This window comes from Nycticebus coucang, chromosome 17 (genome assembly GCF_027406575.1).
Source record: "Nycticebus coucang isolate mNycCou1 chromosome 17, mNycCou1.pri, whole genome shotgun sequence".
NCBI lineage: Eukaryota > Metazoa > Chordata > Mammalia > Primates > Lorisidae > Nycticebus > Nycticebus coucang.
In genome coordinates, this window is record NC_069796.1 from 8,540,711 (window position 1) to 8,559,092 (window position 18,382).

General features: G+C 35.0%; 1 protein-coding gene across 2 annotated transcripts in view; it reads right to left on the bottom strand.

The window, feature by feature from the left end:
* The window catches only part of FBXL17 (F-box and leucine rich repeat protein 17), a 495,184-nt gene that overhangs the window by 454,374 nt on the left and 22,428 nt on the right, over positions 1-18,382 (bottom strand). The gene's annotated exons all lie outside the window — the stretch shown is intronic.

The following is an 18,382-nucleotide window of genomic DNA, read 5'->3' on the forward strand; positions in this document are numbered from 1 at the left end:
CAGAAATATATGTGAGTTCCATTATTTTTCCATGGATAGTGATAATATAATACAAACCATGTTATTCTAATCTAGGCTACACTGTAACCAACTATACATTCTCTAGAGATGTAAACTCTATATAATAAAGGCAGAGGTCTGTCTGTTTTGTTGATTAACATTATCTCCGGTACCCAGTGTCTTTTAGTTAATAATGAATGTTTGTTAAATGAATGTAAAGGCTGACCCAGAAGAGTTAACGCTTGTTAAAGAGGCCCCTTCAAAATGGACAAATACAGGGGAACCATGATTGCAGCCTCATGTACCATTATGTTCTAGTTATTTCAGGAGTTCTAAACGTGGTATATGGGTAGAATTCAATAGATAAGAAGAAAAAAGTACATATTCATTTTCATGCTATCTTCCATCTGTATTTTAGCCTTTCCTTCACTTAATATAAGCAAAACACCATAGCAGTTTAGCAGTACCTGTGACTTTGCAAACAACAGAAATGAAAGATAATTTCACATGTCACCATTGTTGCAGATACCTAGAAATATTATTTTTCTTCAGCAGTATTTGTCAAGCTCATTACATTAGCTAATAGATCTTAGTTCATAAAAAGAGGCATGTATATTTCCAGAACAAATGTACAACAGCACCTGACTTGGATCTGAGACAGCTGAATCCAAAGCCAACAAACAGTAAAAAAACCAAAGAAGCAATTATACTACATAGGGCTGGAAGTGAGAGTAAAGTTGGAGCTAAAAATACCAGGATTCTTGAAAGTCTGGTAAAAAAGTAATTAAACCCTCAGATTCCCACCCCATTACTGCACAGCCAACCTTGTCCCCTCTCTCACAATGGCAAAAAATGGAGTTGTCTGATAGAGTAAAACAGGGTTTTTGGACTGAGATATATCACACATAGCTAAGAACATAAGGACACTGATATAAATGTGAGAATTATCTGAAAGTTTCTACAGTGAAAATGGAGACTTCCAAGAAATAATTTTATTAAGTTTTTCTAGAATGAAAGGATATGAACTTCCAGAAAGGGCTTATCCACATATCCAACACAAATGATAAAAATAGCCACATTGTAATCATAGTAAAATGTTGGAATTGTGGGTTTAAAGAAGACTCTACGGCCTTTCAAAGAGAAATAAGATTTCATGAAAAGGATCAGAATTTTAAAATGCAGCAAACTTCTTACAACACTAAAAGAAAGCAACAGTACAATGCTATCAAATTCTAAAGTAAAATTACTTCTAAGCTAGAATTTTATATCAGGGTTCAGACTGTAAATTAAGTGTGAAGTTAGAATTAAAGATACTTTCAGACATACAATTTCTCAAAAGATTTACTTCCCAAATACTCTTTATCAGGAAGGTACTAGACTTGCTGCTGTACAAAACAGAATATACCAAGAAGAAAAAAAAAAATGACATCTGAGAAATATGATATCTAACCCCACAGCAACACAAGGAAAACCGTAGGACAGTGGTGAAGACAGGACACTATGATGACCACCCACACAGCCGTGCTCTGTACAGGAAGTCCACACGAGACTGTCCCAGCCAAATTTGCATTCAGACAGCAAATTTGATTAAGTATCATGTTAATCCAACTGGAGAAAAACTGTGGACTTGATCCTATAATTCCTTTACTAGGTATATACCCAGAAGACCAAAAATCACAATATAACAAAGACATCTATACCAGAATGTTTATTGCAATCCAATTCATAATTGCTAAGTCATGGAAAAAGCCCAAGTGTCCATCGATCCACAAATGGACTAATAAATTATGGTACATGTATACCATGGAATATTATGCAGCCTTAAAGAAAGATGGAGATTTTACCTCTTTCATGTTTACATGGATGGAGCTGGAACATATTCTTCCTAGCAAAGTATCTCAAGAATGGAAGAAAAAGTATCCAATGTACTCAGCCCTACTATGAAGCTAATTTATAGCTTTCATATGAAAGCTATAACCCAACTACAGCACAAGAATATGGGGAAAGGGCCAAGGGAGGGGAAAGGAGGGGGGAGGCTGGGGTGGAAGGAAGGTAATTGGTGGGGCCACACCTATGGTGCATCTTAGAATGGGTACAGGCGAAACCTATTAAATGCAGAATACAAATGTCTACATACAATAACTAAGAAAATTCCATGAAGGCTATGTTGAACAGTTTGATGAGAATATTTCATATTGTATATGAAACCAGCACATGTACACCTTGATTGCACTAATGTACACAGCATGATTTAACAATAATTAAAATATATATATATAAATAAAGGCAAAAAGAAGAAAAAGTATAAAAACTAAGTACAAAGAAAAAGGATTCTTACTAATTTAAATTTAAAAGTACTATAGAGAACAAATAAGTACATAATTGCAAAATATAAATATTGAATACTTACATATCAAAAATTACAATAGAATAGAATTATGTTGGATGAATGAGAGAATAAGAGACAGGGAAGAATGTACACATCAGATAAATCCTTATCTTCCATAGCAAGGAATCAGCATAGACATTCTAAAGTGAATTTAAAAAAAAAAAAAAAAAACCACAGGGCAAAATCCTCTCTCCTTCTGTAGTAATTCAAATTAGTCTAATTCCTGGTCTCTGCACTAATTAGTGTATATTTACCAAACCAGACATGCTCAGTTTGTCACTACACTTCTTGTTGGGAATAAACTGCCCACAGGGAGTGAGCCATCTTCTTTATTTGAAGCCATTCTGCTGGTGTGGCCCTGCCAGCGACTAAGTCATTAGCCAAACTCCAGAGGCAAGTTAACAGATCCATTTAGCTCTATCAGTAAGCAACATTCTTCACCTTAGATTCTTGAGTAATAAAGTTGATAGGTTTTCTCCTCTATCACTATTTGTCTTATTTTTCAATTCGATCAGATTTGAGCAGTAAAGAGCAGGTCCAATGAGACCTCAACATTTGGTGCACCAGCTAGGAGCATTAAGAAATAAAAGAGTAGAATCTATATATAGTAAGGAGGTTTTGGTGGAGTCATTGTGCACAGAGTAGCCGACAGAACCTCAATTTAAAACATGAAAATCATACTGCTGCAAATTGGGAAAGAAATTTATGCTGGTTACATAGTGTTCTGACATTGACAAGTGGTTTTGGTGACTTTATAAGGAAATAAATTTTCTTACAGGCAGGGGCCACATGGGTAGCCATGAAAAGATAAGAACCATGTCAACAATCTCCATGGAAATTGTCAGCATGTGGGCACAACTAGTCATTGGGGAAGGGGTGGCACAGGACAAGCTGTGATAGCTTACTACTTCTTTGAATATAACTGTCAATTAATCTCACTACAAAAACGATGTTACACTTTAGACAACACCAATGGACACAGCAGGGAAGACAGCACCTGTATCAGCACCTATCTGCATCACGACCACCACCTTTATCCATAGATGCTGTAGTTCCATACTATCCAGGCACTGTGAAGTCAATCATTACAACTCATGCATTTCCCAAGTTCTCTGATAGTCTTCAAATCTCCCAATATTGTAACCATCTGTCTACAACTCATAGAAGAACATTCAGAGGGCATCAACCAAGCCCCATAAAAGCATCCCTACTAGGATGCCCTGAACTTAGCACAATTATTCCTCTATCTAAAAATAGCATACAACTCTAACCACAGAAATAGCATTCTACCCTTTTAGATGAAGAATTTTCTATCCAAGAAGAGAGTGCTAGAGACATTGGAACTCTGATCCTGCCAAAATGGAGAGATCCTGCTAAGAGCCCTGGCACCCATCTGACCACAAAGGCAATGCTTTGGCAGTAAGAACCATGCTATAGAGAAAGACCTGCTGTAGATCATCCAAATTAGAGGGATTTGGGAAACGTCTTAGGCTTTCCACAGACCTACCATAATAAAGCATACATCTGAGAGTAAGCAAGATAAAGATGATCATCCAGTAATATCAATGTCTATTTAAGAAAAATTAAGTTTCTGGTTTTCAGTCTGGCATGTAAGAAGTTTAGAAGTCACCATTCTATCCTTAAAAATAAAAAGCTAAAGAAGCTTAAGATTTAACAACTCTTCTTAGTATCATCAAAATGAGAACGCAGAGCAAACCACATCCCCTAAAACTAGAAAGACAGGCAGATTCAGAGAACCACAACTTACCAGAAGAGAAACCTTAACGGACTAGAGTAGGAAAACCAGAACAAATCTGTCAGTATTTGGTACACTGCTGGAGGCTTAGTGTGAATAAATCTGAGAGTTAAAACACCAGGGGGACTTAGTTAAAATGGAAACCCCCAGCTTTTGTGAGTTTTACCTATAGGAGCTTTACCAAGTGCTCACAAGAATACCGGGGGGGGGAGGGGAGGGTAATCACCTCACGTTTCTAGCAATGAAAGAAGAGCAACCCTTTGAAATACACTATAGCACATTATTCTTCTTAACAAGACCTGACCTCAGGAGAAACTATTTCACCAGAACCTAACCTTCCTGAGGAAGGAAAATACCCCACTCCAGCCAGCTTCAGTCTTCTACATAAGGAAAGCCATATACCCAAAGCCGGCCCCCTCTAGCCGTCCTATCCCACCTAAGGGGAAAAGCTAGAGAAGGTCTGGTGAAGTCTGTAGTCCAGGGGTACAGACTCATCAGAAGACTGAGACCTAATCACACAGGTTACTGAAGGCCCAGTTATAGCAGTTTCATTTCTCAGTATTTCCCAGGACAGGCTGAGTATCCTTTATCCAAAATGCTTTGTAAACAGACGTATTCTGACTTTCAGACTTTTTTGGATTTTGGAATACTTGCATTGTATTTATCAGTCAAGCATCCCTAATGCAAAAGCATTTCCTTTAAGTATCATCTCAGTACTCAAAAAGTTTCAGGTTTTAGAACATTTCTGATTTTGGATTTTCAGATTAAAGAGATAGTCAGGTTTATACATCATGTCCACCTTTCAAGGAAGAATTACAGGGAATATTAGAAAGCAAAAAAGCAGATAATATAGATAGATATAAAAGCAGTGTCATATATGGCAAGAATTATCAGGCTAGAAATTTTTTAAAACCATAATTAATATGCTAAGGACTCATTGGAAAAAGTAGGCAACATGCAAGAAAATATGTATACTGTAAGTGGAGAGATGGAAATTCTATGAAGGAATCAAAAAATATTAGAAATAAAAAATATTATAACAAAAATGAAGAATGCCTTCAACATGCTCATTAGCAGACTAGACATGGATAAAGAAAAAGTCTGAGGATACATATATGATACAGTAACTCCCAAAACTGAAAAGACAAAAAAAGACTGCATGAAACAGAACAGAATATCCAAGAACCGTGAAACAACTATAAAATGTATACCATATGAGAAATGAGATACCAGAAGAAAAAGAGAAAAGAACAGAACATTATTTAAAGCATTCACAAGTGAGAATTTTAGAAAATTTTCCCTAAATTAGTATCAGACACCAAATTATAGATCCAGAAGCTCAGAGAATCCTATGCAGAATAATTGCCCCAACATCTACATCTAAAGCATATAATTTTATCATTTTCAAATCACAAAAAAAAACTAAAATAAAGAAAAAATCTTGAAAGAAGCCAAAGGATAAAAACACTGCATAACAAAGGTAAAAATTGTCTTCTTATCAGAAATCAAGCAAGCAAAAAGACAGTAGAGTGAAAGGTTTAAAGTTTTTGAGTGAATAAAACACCAACTAAGAATTCTACAGCCTGTGAAATGATATTTCAAAAATGGAAAAGAAATGAAGACTTTCTCAAACAAAAATTCAGAGAAACTGTTGCCAGTAGACTTGTCTTAGAAATGATAAGAGAAGTTTTTCAGAAAGGAGGAAATGACATAGGTCATTTCTACATAAAGAAAACAAGAAAATCACAAAAATAATAAAGATGAAATAAAAACTTTGACTTACCTTTGTTATTCCTAATTGAGATAACATTTTGCTCAAAATAACAATGGTAACAATACATTTGATTATGTACACTTGTGTGTGTGTATATATATGCATATATATACTTATGCCATAAGTGAAATATACATCAATGATACATGTATAGGAATGGGAAGGAAAATTTTACATATTATTGTAAAATACTTGCACTACCTGTGAAGCAACATAAAGTCAGGAGATCTGGATTAGTAGTAAGTGTATATTACAAATTCTAAGCCAGTCAATTAAAAAGTAAAAAAGAAAAAATAAGTATAATTGATACAGTAAGAAAGGAGAGAAAATGAAATCCTATAAAATGCTCAGTAAAAACCACAAAAAAAATTTTTAAAAGTAGGGAAGACAAAAATATGAGCAAAGAACGAGGGACAACAAATAGAAACACTAACAGATATGGTAGATATTAACTCAACCATATCAATAATCTCTTTAAACATCAATGTTCTAAATACAATTAAAAGACTTAGAATAGATCAAAAAACAACTATATGTTGTCTATAAAAAACTTACCTTTTTAAGTAAACAGAAATATGTAAATTAAATGGATGAAAAAAGACATAGCATGCTAACATTAATCAAAAGAAAGTGAGAACAGACTCCAAAACAAAGAATGTTATCAGAGATAAAGGGAGGAATTACATAATGATAAAGGGGTTAACACTCCAAAAAGACACAGCAACCCTGATGCATATGCACCTAAAAGAGTCTCAAAGTATGTAAGCCAAAAGTGATGGGAGCCAAAGAGAAATAGTTGAATTCACTTTTGTATATTATAGTTGAAGACTCTTAACTAGATGATCCAGCTATCGAGCATAGTCTTTTGTTTTTACCCAAAGAGAGTCAAAAAATGAAATCCACACATTCAATTCATAATTGCCAAGTCATGGAAGCAACCTAAGTGCCCATCAACCCATGAATGGATCAACAAACTGTGGTATATGTATACCATGGAATATCATGCAGCCATTAAAAAAGATAGAGACTTTACATCTTTTACATATACCTGGATGGAGATGAAATACATTCTTCTTAGTAAAGTTTTCACAAGAATGGAAAGAAGAATATCCAATGTACTCAATTCTAATATGAAATCAATATATAAACAATTACATGTCCCTAGGAACAATAAAACACTATTATAGTCCAGTTCAGGTGTAGAGGGAAGAGGAGAGCGGTGTAGGGAGGATGTATGGCAGGAGGGAGGGTATGAGGCAGGATCTCACCTAATGTGCACATTGTGAGGGTGTATAGCACGCACCCGGGTGAGGGGCTCTTCTACAAATGGAACTTTGCCCTAGAAGTGAGAACAATGTAACCTAAATATTGTACCCTCATGTTACTTTGAATAAAGTTTAAAAAAAATTAAGTCCACACAAAAACGTACACACAGTTTATAGCAGCTTTATAACCTCCAGAACTTGGAAGCAACCAAACTATCCTTTAGAATTTGAATAAATAAATTGTAGCACATACAATTATTCATTATTAAAGAGAAATGAGCTATGAAAAGACATGGACATGGAGAAACTTTAAATGCATACTACAAAGTGAAGAAATTCAAACTGTAAAGGCTGGTACTGGAAAAGGTAAAATATGTAGACAATAAAAAGAGCAGTGGTTCCCAGGGATGAGAGGGGAGTAGTGAATAATCAAGTCAGGGCACAGAGAATTTTTAAAGATACATGCATTACACATTTGTCCAAACCCACAGAGTATATCACACCAAATATATGAACACTATATAAGCTATGGACTTTGGGAATAATGATAGATGAAGGAAGGTTTATCAACTACAACAAATGTACCACTCTGGTACACGGATAACGGGAGAGGCCACGCATGTGTGAAGTTGTAAGTATATGTATAATCCTCTCAATTTCGCTATGAACCTAAAACTGCTCTTTAAAAAAAATTTTTTTAAAGCCTCAAAGAATACTCACAAAAATTACACAGCAAACAAAATTTCAAAATTTCAATAATTCCAAAATGACTGGAGCAGGCAATAAAACAATAAACTGAGAATTACAAATAGAGAAAGTATTTAAAAACAGCCCTTCAGAAATGTTAAAAGTAGAAGAATTACAAAGATTAACTAAAATCTAAAAAAAAAAGGACAAAATAGTAGTACCTGTAACTTCAGACAGAACAGACTTCAGAACAAGTTATCAAAGACAGAGCAGCACATACGTAATATGAAGAAAATATTCCAAGACGAAACAATAATCCTTAACCTGTATGCACCTAATAACAGTGTCAGAACGTATGAAGCAAAAACTGTCAGAACTGCAAAGGAAAAAGAAACAGATGAATCCACTATTATACTTGTAGCCTTTTAACCTACTTCTATCAAAATGGACAGATGCAGTAGGCAAAAAATCAGTAACAATACAGCTGAATTCAGTAACACCATTAATCAGCTGGTTCCAATGGATATTTTTACACCACTTCATCTAACGAAGCAGAATACCCATTCTTCCCAAGTTCACATAGAACATTCACCAAGATAGACTACATTCTACGCAAAGAACACACTTTAACAAATTTAAAAGAATAAAAATTACCCAATGTCTGTTCTCAAACCAAGATGGAATTAAATTAGAAACTAGCAACAGATGACTGGAAAATCCAAAAATACTTGGGAGATTAGTCAATACATTTCTAAATAACACACGGGTCAAAGAAGAAACCTTGAGAAATTTTTAAATGTTTTGAACTAAATGAAAATGAGTATGCCCCCCAAAAAATGTTTAGAGGGAAATTTATAGTTTTGGATACCATCACAAATGAAGTTGTTTGGACTCCATTTCTTTTGAGGTTGTTGGCTGATAATGTGTAGAAATGCAACTTTTTTTCTGGTGTTTGATTTTGTATTCTGACACTGCTGAAATCATTAAAAAAGTTTTTGGGGATTCCTTAGGGGTTTTTTTGTATATAAAATAATGTCATCTGCAAATATAGTTTTCCTTCTGCCCTTTTCAATTTTAAAGGATTTTACTTCTTTTTCTTGCCATATTGCTCTTGTTAGCACTTTCAGCACAAGGTGAAATAGGATTGCCAGAAGCAGGCATTCTTGTCTTGATCCTGATCTTAGAAGTTTTCCATATTTCACTACTTAGTGTGTCAGCTCTGGGTCTGTCACATATGGCCTTTATTATAATGAAGTATCACTCTGCTCCTCATTTGTTGGCTTTTATCATGAAAGGGTGTTGATTGCACCAAATGCTTTTTCTATACCAATTAAGATGATTGGATCCCCCCATTCTGTAAATTCTATAATATACTGTAGATGCAGTATATTATATATTATAGTGATAAATTTTTTATATTGAGCCCCCCTTGCATTCCAGGATAAACTGTATTTGGTCATGATGTATAATCTTTTTAAGAGGCTGCTGAATTCAATATCCTAGTATTTTGAAGATTTTTGCATACTCATTAAAGATAATTAGTATAGTTGTCTCTTTTATTTGTAGTGTTTTGTCTGGCTTCAGAATCAGGGTAATGCTGGCCTCAAACAATGAGTTAGAAAGTGTTGCCTCCACTTCAATTTTTTGGAAGAGTTTAAGAAAGACTGGTGTTAATTCTTTTTTAAATATTTAGAAAAATTCATAGGTAAAGGCAAGCAAACTCCTTGCCTTTTCTTCATTGAAAGGAATTTTTTTTTTCTGATTCAGTACTGAATCAGAAACTCTATTCAGATTTTCCATTTTATTTTTTGCAGAGACATGCTGTCCAAACTGAAGCACACAGGCTATTGAAAGACCCAACTGCAGCCCACTAAAGCCTGCAATGCCTCTATTCAAGCAATTCTCCTGCTTCAGCTTCCCAAATATCTGGGACTCAGATTTTCTATTTCTTGAGTCAGTTTTTGTAGTTTATATAATTTCTTGGGATTTGTCCTTTTCATCAAGGCCAGAAATAGGAACCTGAGGGCTTAAAGCCACATGTGGCTTTCTACATCCTCAAGCACAGACTTTTGACTAAATCCAAACTTTACAGAATACTTTTATTTTGAGACAAGAGTTTCATTGTGTCGCCCTCAGTAGAGTGCTATGGCACTCTAGTGCTATAGCTCACAGCAACCTCATACTCTTAGGCTCAAGTGATTCTCTTGCCTCAGCCTCCCAAATAGCTGGGACTATAGGCACCCACAATGCCCAGCTATTTTTAGAGATGAATTCTCACTCTAAAACTGGCTCAGGCTGGTCTTAACCCGTAAGTTCAGGGAATCTACCCACCTCTTCCTCCCAAGTGCTGATATTATAGGCAAATATTTTTATTTTTTCCTTTTATTTTTATTAATACATTTTTATTTGTCCTTTATATATTTTTAAATGAGCATATTTAAAATACCAAAGAATATTCTAAAAAAGAAAAAAGAGAATACCAAATAAAGTAAGTTCCAATGCAAGTATGACATAAAGGCTAAATTAACAACTGCTATGTACATGATTTAGTTCTAACTTCCCCCATCTGACTGGCACCACTATCATCTGAGGCTGGTTGGCAAGGGCTTATGGGGGTCAAATACCCAAATCTGTTATCTTCTGACAATGGTGCACTGCATTTCTGTTTGAAGTGGAATTTGTGAATAGTTGCACAGTACATTTTATTTGTCTGCTTAACACCCATCATGTCAAAGAAGACCAAGAGAACACAGAAGAAAGAAAACAGATATTTTAATGAGGATTGGGAATTGCAATATTATTCTGTTTCTGCTAAAGATAAGATGATTTGCTTGCTTTGTAATACTACAATATCAACATTAAAGAAATTCAATGCTCACTGGCATTATAATACACATAAGAACCATAAATATTTTAAATTAGAGAAGAACAAAATGTTGTACTGTGGAAATTAAAATATGAAAAGCAACAACAAAGACAATTCTTTCAAGAAGCAATAAAACCTGGAAATAATGCCACTGAAATCACTTATAAAGTATACTTAGGAGCAAAGGGAAGCCATTCATTGATGTAGAAATTGTGAAAGAATGCACTGTCCAAACTGTAGGACACTGAAGAGCCAGGTTCCAAAGTACAGGTAATTCATTTCTTTGAAAGAGAACCAGGACTCATCACAGCATGAATTAGCCTTCAACTTAATGAACAACTTCACATAATCTTCAGAAGGAAAATAAGTATTATTCAATCACTTTGGATAAATCAACTGATACTGACTCAGCACAGGTTTTTTACTTCATTCAGGGAACAACAGATTTTCTTTGCTATGAAGCTACTTGCTTTGGGCACACTTGTGAACAGAACACAGGTAATAGATATCTTCAAAAAATTTCAAGATAAATGCTTGAATTTGGACTAAATATGGTAAATGTAGTGAGTGCATGTACAGACAGTACACCTTCTATGACAGGAAAACATGAAGGGTTTTATTGCACAGATTAAAAAAAGAAATATCAGAAGACCCAGATGTTCTCATTTCTTTTCTTTTCTTTTTTTTTTTTTTGTAGAGACAGAGTCCCACTCCATGGCCCTCGGTAGAGTGCTGTGGCCTCACACAGCCCACAGCAACCTCCAACTCCCGGGCCCAAGCAATTCCCTTGCCTCAGCCTCCCGAGCAGCTGGGACCACAGGTGCCCGCCACAACGCCCGGCCATTCCCTGGCTGCAGTTCGGCCGGAGCCGGCCCGAACCCACCACCCTCGGCACATGGGGCCGGCGTCCCACCGACTGAGCCACAGGCGCCGCCCGTTCTCATTTCTTTTCATCAGCAAAATCTCTGTGCTAAAGCTATTATTTTAAAGTGACACTTTGCACCAAATTGTAAGTATTGTTAACTATATTCATGCAAATGCAACACAGCATCATCAGTTTCATAACATGCTAAAGTTGAACTATGAAGTATTCGGTATGAATTTACCATATTATTCTAACATGTGTTCGTTATTACATGGACAGGTGTTACCCAAATTTTACCTCTGTGAGAACAGAAAAATTTTATCAAGAACAGAATCAACAATGTGAATTATTAAAAGATTTCTATATAAATACAGCATTTCTGTATAATATGTCAAATCAAAATTGCTTGAATATTTTTTTGCAAGGTAAAACTACATCCACATCTATGTGGCAAAAAGTCCAAGCATTTCAAAAAAAAAAAAAACATTTTTTCAAAACTTTTCTTCAAAAGGAAATTTCAGATGAACATTTTCCCCATTTACAAAGGTCCTTGATGAGCAGGATGAGATATGCAAATCCTTTGAAGAACATAAGGTGTTACAGACCTATTAATTGGAGAATACAGTAAAAGGTTCACTGACTTTAAGAATCACGGTATCACTCTCTCTGAAAGTAGCATTTCGGGCTCACCTACTTCATATCACCAAGGCACCTAAAGAATGGCAGATGGGGCGGCACCTGTGGCTCAAGGAACAGGGTGCAGGCCCCCTATACTGGGGGTGGTGGGTTCAAGCCCAGGCCTAGCCAAAACTACAAAAAAAAAAAGAAAAGAAAAATGGCAGATGGAATTGATTGAGCTCTAAGCAGATGACATGTTAAAGTCATTGTTTGATGCTTAGTAAGATCCAACTGAAATATGGAAAAATGCAGTAGAGTACCAATGCCTTCAACCACATGTCCAAAAGATGCTGTATTGCTTGTCAACCATTTATTGCTATGAAACCACATTCTCCTACCTAACCCAAAACAAAATGCCTTCAAAGTCACAAAAAACTTACTCATCTGAAGGATCAACCGAAACTGGACCTCCCCACTGCAAACAAATATTCAAATGCTTTCCAACAAAAAGACACAACAAAGTCATTAAAAGGTTAACTTTAAAGTTTTGACAGTTTTCATTTTTTGAAATTATGTATAGATTTTTACAAAATAATGTATTTTTAAGTATTAATACATGTAATTGAAGTTTCTTGAATGTGGCTTTGATTATAGCTATATTTATGCAGCCTTCCAACATGAAAAAGTTCTCCACCCCTGATCTACCCAATTTGTTGGAGTACAGTTATTCATGGTTTTCTCATGTAATGCTAAAGTCAGAAGTCATGCCCACTCTTCCATTTATGACTTAGTAATTTGAGTCTTTTCTCTTTTTCTCTTACTCTTAATCCACTAGCATTGGGGGTAGTTTGCTATTCTTGTCTCAAGTTCCTTCAAGTGTACACTCTGGTTACTGATTTGAAACCTTACTTCTTTTTTAATGTAAGTTTTTATAGCTGTAAGCTGCCCTCTGAGGCATCCTTTTGCTACATCCCATAAGATTTGGTAAGCTGTGATTTCATTTCAGTCATACTAATGTATTTTCTGATTTGTCTTGTGATTTCTTCTATGACCTACTTTGTATAAGAATGCATTGTTTAATTTCTTCATATTTGTGTATTTTGCAATTTTCCTTCTGTTACTGATTTCTAGATTTTTCCCTTGGAGCCAGAAAGATACTTTGTGTGATTTCAATCTTGTGAAGTTTATTAAAATTTGACTTGTTATCAAACATATGGTGTGTTTGGGACAATGTTCCATGTGCAGTTGAGTGGAGTGTTATCATATGTGCCTGTTACACGCAATTGCTTTACAGTGTTGCTGGAGTTCTCTGTTTCTTTTTTCAGATTTTATATGGCTTTTCTAGCCCCTCATGAAAGTGACTTACTGAAGTCCACAACTATTAATCTATTTCTCTCTTCCAGTCTTTCAGTTTTTGCTACAAACATTTAGGCCTTCGGTTGTTAGTTCTATTTAACAGTATACTTATAACTGGTAAATCTTCTTGATAGATTAAGGCTTTTATCAAAATATTATGACCCTCTTTTTTTTTTTGGAACATTTTCAGACTTAAAAATTGATTTTGTCTAACAATAAATTGCCACTCCTCACTTTGGGTTCATGGAATATCTTTCTTCTATCCTTGCACCTTCAACTCTATGTAGTTACCTTTATCAGTGTTACCCTTTCTTCATATGGCTTTCAAAGTGTCTAGTGTCTTTTTATTTCAGCCTGAAGGATGCCCTTTAGTAAGCATTTCTTGCATGGCGGGTCTCTTAGTAACAAACTCCCCTCTTTTTCTTAGCTAGAAATGATTTTCTACTGTGAGACATACCAGAGAAAGCCTGAACTTCATCCTGGAGATTGCATTAGAAGATATCATACTCAAAAAATATATAAACAAAATAAATAATAAAATCAGTGAGTTCCTATTTATGTTTTTCTCTTTTAAAACTATAGGATAATTAGCAGAAAGAGGGATGGAGGGAGGAGGGTGGGGCCTTAGTGTGTGCCACACTTTATGGGGGCAAGACATGATTGCAAGAGGGACTTTACCTAACAATTGCAATCAGTGTAACTGGCTTATTGTACCCTCAATGAATCCCCAACAATAAAAAAAAAAAAAACTATAGGATAATTACAAGTAATCCACCAACCTCTTTCCCACCCAAAATAAGTAAGAGCTGGGGAGTGTATAGGTCGCAGAAAAACTGTATTGGAAAGGTTTAACTATGTCCTACTGAAAGCCCAGTTTTCTGGCATCTATGGTTTGCAATGAGCAATGAGTTGTTCATTATATTGGTAAGCCCATGCTTATAATGAGTCACTTATTTGTTGCTGTTTTTAAGTCTCCCTCTCTCTCTGGGGCTTTCAACAATCAGACTATAAAGTATCTTAGTACAGACCTCTTAGAAATTATCCTGCTTGAGTTCATTGAGCTTTGTAGGTATAGATTAAATTCTTTCATCAAAGTTAAGAAATTTTGACCATTATTTCTTCAAATACTATTTCTACCCATTTTTCTCTCTCTGCTTTATCTGAAATTAACTATATGCAAATGCTGCTGTCCTTGATGGTATATCCCACAGGCCTTTTAGGCTCAGTTTATTTTCCTTCACTCTCTTTTCTTTCTGCTTCTCAGACGCAATAATTTCAATTGTCGTATCTTCAGGTTCACTGATTCTTCTGCCTGCTCACATATGCTGCTGATTCTCTATAGTAAATTTTTCACTTTAGTTATTGTGCTTTTCAATTCCAGAATTTCTATTTGGTTCTTTTTATAACTTCTGTCTCTATTGATTTTGTTCATCCATCATTTTTCAAATTTCCTTTGGTTCTTTGTCCAGAGTTTCTTTTAGTTCTCGGGGCATATTTAAGATAATTGACTTAAAATCTTTGTCTAATATGCCCAATATCTAGGATTCCTCAAGAATAGGTTTCGCATTTTCTTCCTTTTGGTGAGTCATACTTGTTTCTTTGCTTTGTGATTTTTTTGTTGTTGTTGTTGAAAACCATACACTAGAACATACATTTGCTAACATGGGAAATTAAATTCTCCTGTCTTCCCTATGGTTTGCTGTTTTTGATTATTCAAGGCTTAGCTTGTGTTTAGCCAGTGTTTTGAAAGAGATTTCCTGGAAGGCCAAAAGCTTTTAAACAAAAGAAAACAAAAATCAAAAACTCTTCTAGTCTGCAGACTGGCTCTGAGATGAGGTACTCCGCATGCCATATACAATTCTGCCGTGGCCTTCACTTCCTGCTTGTTCCAAGCATAGAGAGCACCCACTGATAAAAATGTATGGTCTTCTTAGGTCCTTCCTGAGCATGCGTTCTGCCATGCACACACATGGCTTTCTAAATTCCCCTGTATACCCATAACTTTTGCCCAAAGCAGGTTTTTTAACTTGCCTTACAATGTTTTCAATCAATGCCCAATGCTTTTCCCCCCTGAATGGGTTCTAAATTAGGTGAAACAGATATATAAGCACTTGCATTAGCCCCTCAAATAGTTTCCAGACAGTTGGAACAGACAAACACAATAATTTGCAAATAATGTCTGTTCTGCTCTCTTTGAAACCAGGGATCTAGGTCCCACACTGGCAACTCAGGTTGCTCTCTTCAATACTACTGCCATGCTGGGGAGGGAGTAAGGTACAGGCAAGTAAAAAAGGCACAAAACATTCCTTCCGCATTTTAGTTGCTCTTTTCTTGGTCCAGCATGCCCTTAGTTGCTGTTAAACTTTTGACTGTTTTCCAGAGTCCTGGCTGAAAAGGATCTGATCCAGAGATCTGATAGTTTCAGCTTGAGGTTCAATGTTACTGTAGAGGGTGGGACAGGGTTTTGAAGAAATCTGCTCCAATATTTTCCTGATGTCACATATTTACTTATAAAGACCTGAAAACTCATACTATTATTTTTGTTCATTTTAATCTGGGAGAAGCCTACAGTGGCATATTTCCAGAAATTTCTAATGAGCCCCTTAAGTTAGACTGGAAAATAAAACTGCTAAAATTAAACACAACCACATGAAAGAGTAAGTTAATGAATAAAATTGTTTAGATTTGTTTCAAGACTTTACTGCTACCACTTGTTTGGTGGCAAGGGCTAGACCAAAAGTAGTAGAAAAACTGAAACACCCTATTATTCTTCATTAAATAGAATTTATTTTCCTCTAGGTACATGATGATAGTTTCAAAAGATGTATATAGCAGATACATGTTCCACTGATAAAATTATTTGTGGTGACTTTTAAGGAAATTAAAATACCAATATTTGAAGGTAATATTTCACAAAGAAGAAAATATTTGCCAGGGCCGGGCACAGTGGCTCATGGCTATAATCCCAGCACTTTGGGAGGCTGAGGCATGAAGATCACTTGAGGCCAGGATTTCAATACCAGCCTGGGCAACACAGCAAGACCACATCTCTACAAAGAAAAATTTCTAAAAATTAGGTGGGTGGAGTGCCACATGCCTGTAGTCCCACCTTCTCAGGAAGCTAAGGCAGTAGTATTGCTTAAGCCCTAGAATTCAAGGTTAGAGTGAGCTATAATCTTGCCAATACAACTCAGCCCAAACGACAAAGCAAGACTCTGAGCTCTGATGCTAGGAAAAAAAAAAAAAAGAAAAAGTGGCCAAAAACAGCAAACAGCCTATTAGGCGCTTTACCACAAGTTTGAGAAAAATTGTTAAAATATTAAATTCTAGATGTATTAGAACTCCAAATTAAAATGCTTTTAAGTAACTGTGCAAACAAACTGACAACTCAAAAAGCATGCACATATAAATTAACAGTAAAAGAACTTCACAGTTCACCAAACTTCACTGGATCATAAAATTAATTTAATCAAAGCTAAAATTGAACGTAGCAATAGATATTATCAATGTACTTTGCACATAAAGGTACGTATTGCTTCATAAAACTTATTTCTAGTGTATGTATATATGAAAATATTAAACTCCAGATCTATTTTCTACTATACCCATTCCCCTCTTCCATCAGAAGAGTCTAAAAGAGAACATGTTCTGCCATAGCACATTCTTAAGCAGAGGAAAATATTTTCTCTACACTGCAGTCAGAGTCCTGTGTAGTTAAGAAGACAATTACCTAAGGGAGAAAAAATTTAGATATTTTACTACTTTTATAAGAATTTAACTCACATATAACTAATTCATAACTCAGAAACCATGAAAATTTAAAGCACAGATCTAATCTAAATAGGTTGACAGTGTCCAAAATATCTCACATTCAAGGGAAGATTTAAATAATTAGTGTCAAAGTTGTAAATATTAGATAAGTTAATAATACTGGATTGGCACACTAACTTCTGCTTGTTAAGGAACTTTCTAGTTTCCCTCTGCTTCAACCATAACTCTAATGTTCACTCTTTTTCACAAATATTACTAAGAACACACTCAGCAGCCTGCTACACTGGTACCTATAAACAGGTTTAACCCAGTTCTTAATAAATACATAGACCTATTAGAAATGTTTCACTGTAAAGCATAAATTGCTAAGAAATTTCTGTCAAAATAAATAAAATCATGCTATATCCAGAAGATATAATTTCCCCATAAAACATTAATTTGTTTTAACACACTTAAGAACTTCATAAAATGCTTTGCTAGTGAATACTAAAGAAAAATATTAAAACAAGGCTATTATTGCACAATTTTTCTTTACAAACAAAATAGGCTGCCTTATAAATTGATAACATTTTAATATAAATTGGATTGACATGCCAAGTATTTACTAATTAGGATGAAATTTCTTCAAATTTCTTCTAATACTAAACTTTCAGTTAATGCCTATATGGTATTTAAATGTAAGGATATTCATTTGTTGAATGAATAATCTACTCTGAGCCAAGAAACTTTAAATACCATTTCCAAAGGAAGTGTATCAAATAAAATATGTAAAATGCCATTTTTAATCCAATTATTATGCCAAATATAGGTAACTGTCACTTTTTTCTTCATTTTATATTCTTAAATTTGGACTTCCTATTTATATGTCAAAACAATTCAATATTTTAAGGCATGTAAGTATGTCATGTAGTAACATAAACGAGGAATTAAAAGTTAATTTTTAAAAGTTCATGCTGACCCAAACTGCAAACTATTACCTAAAGTAAAATCTGTCACAACATTTAAGTAACAAAAGAGTAAATTAATAAAATGGTT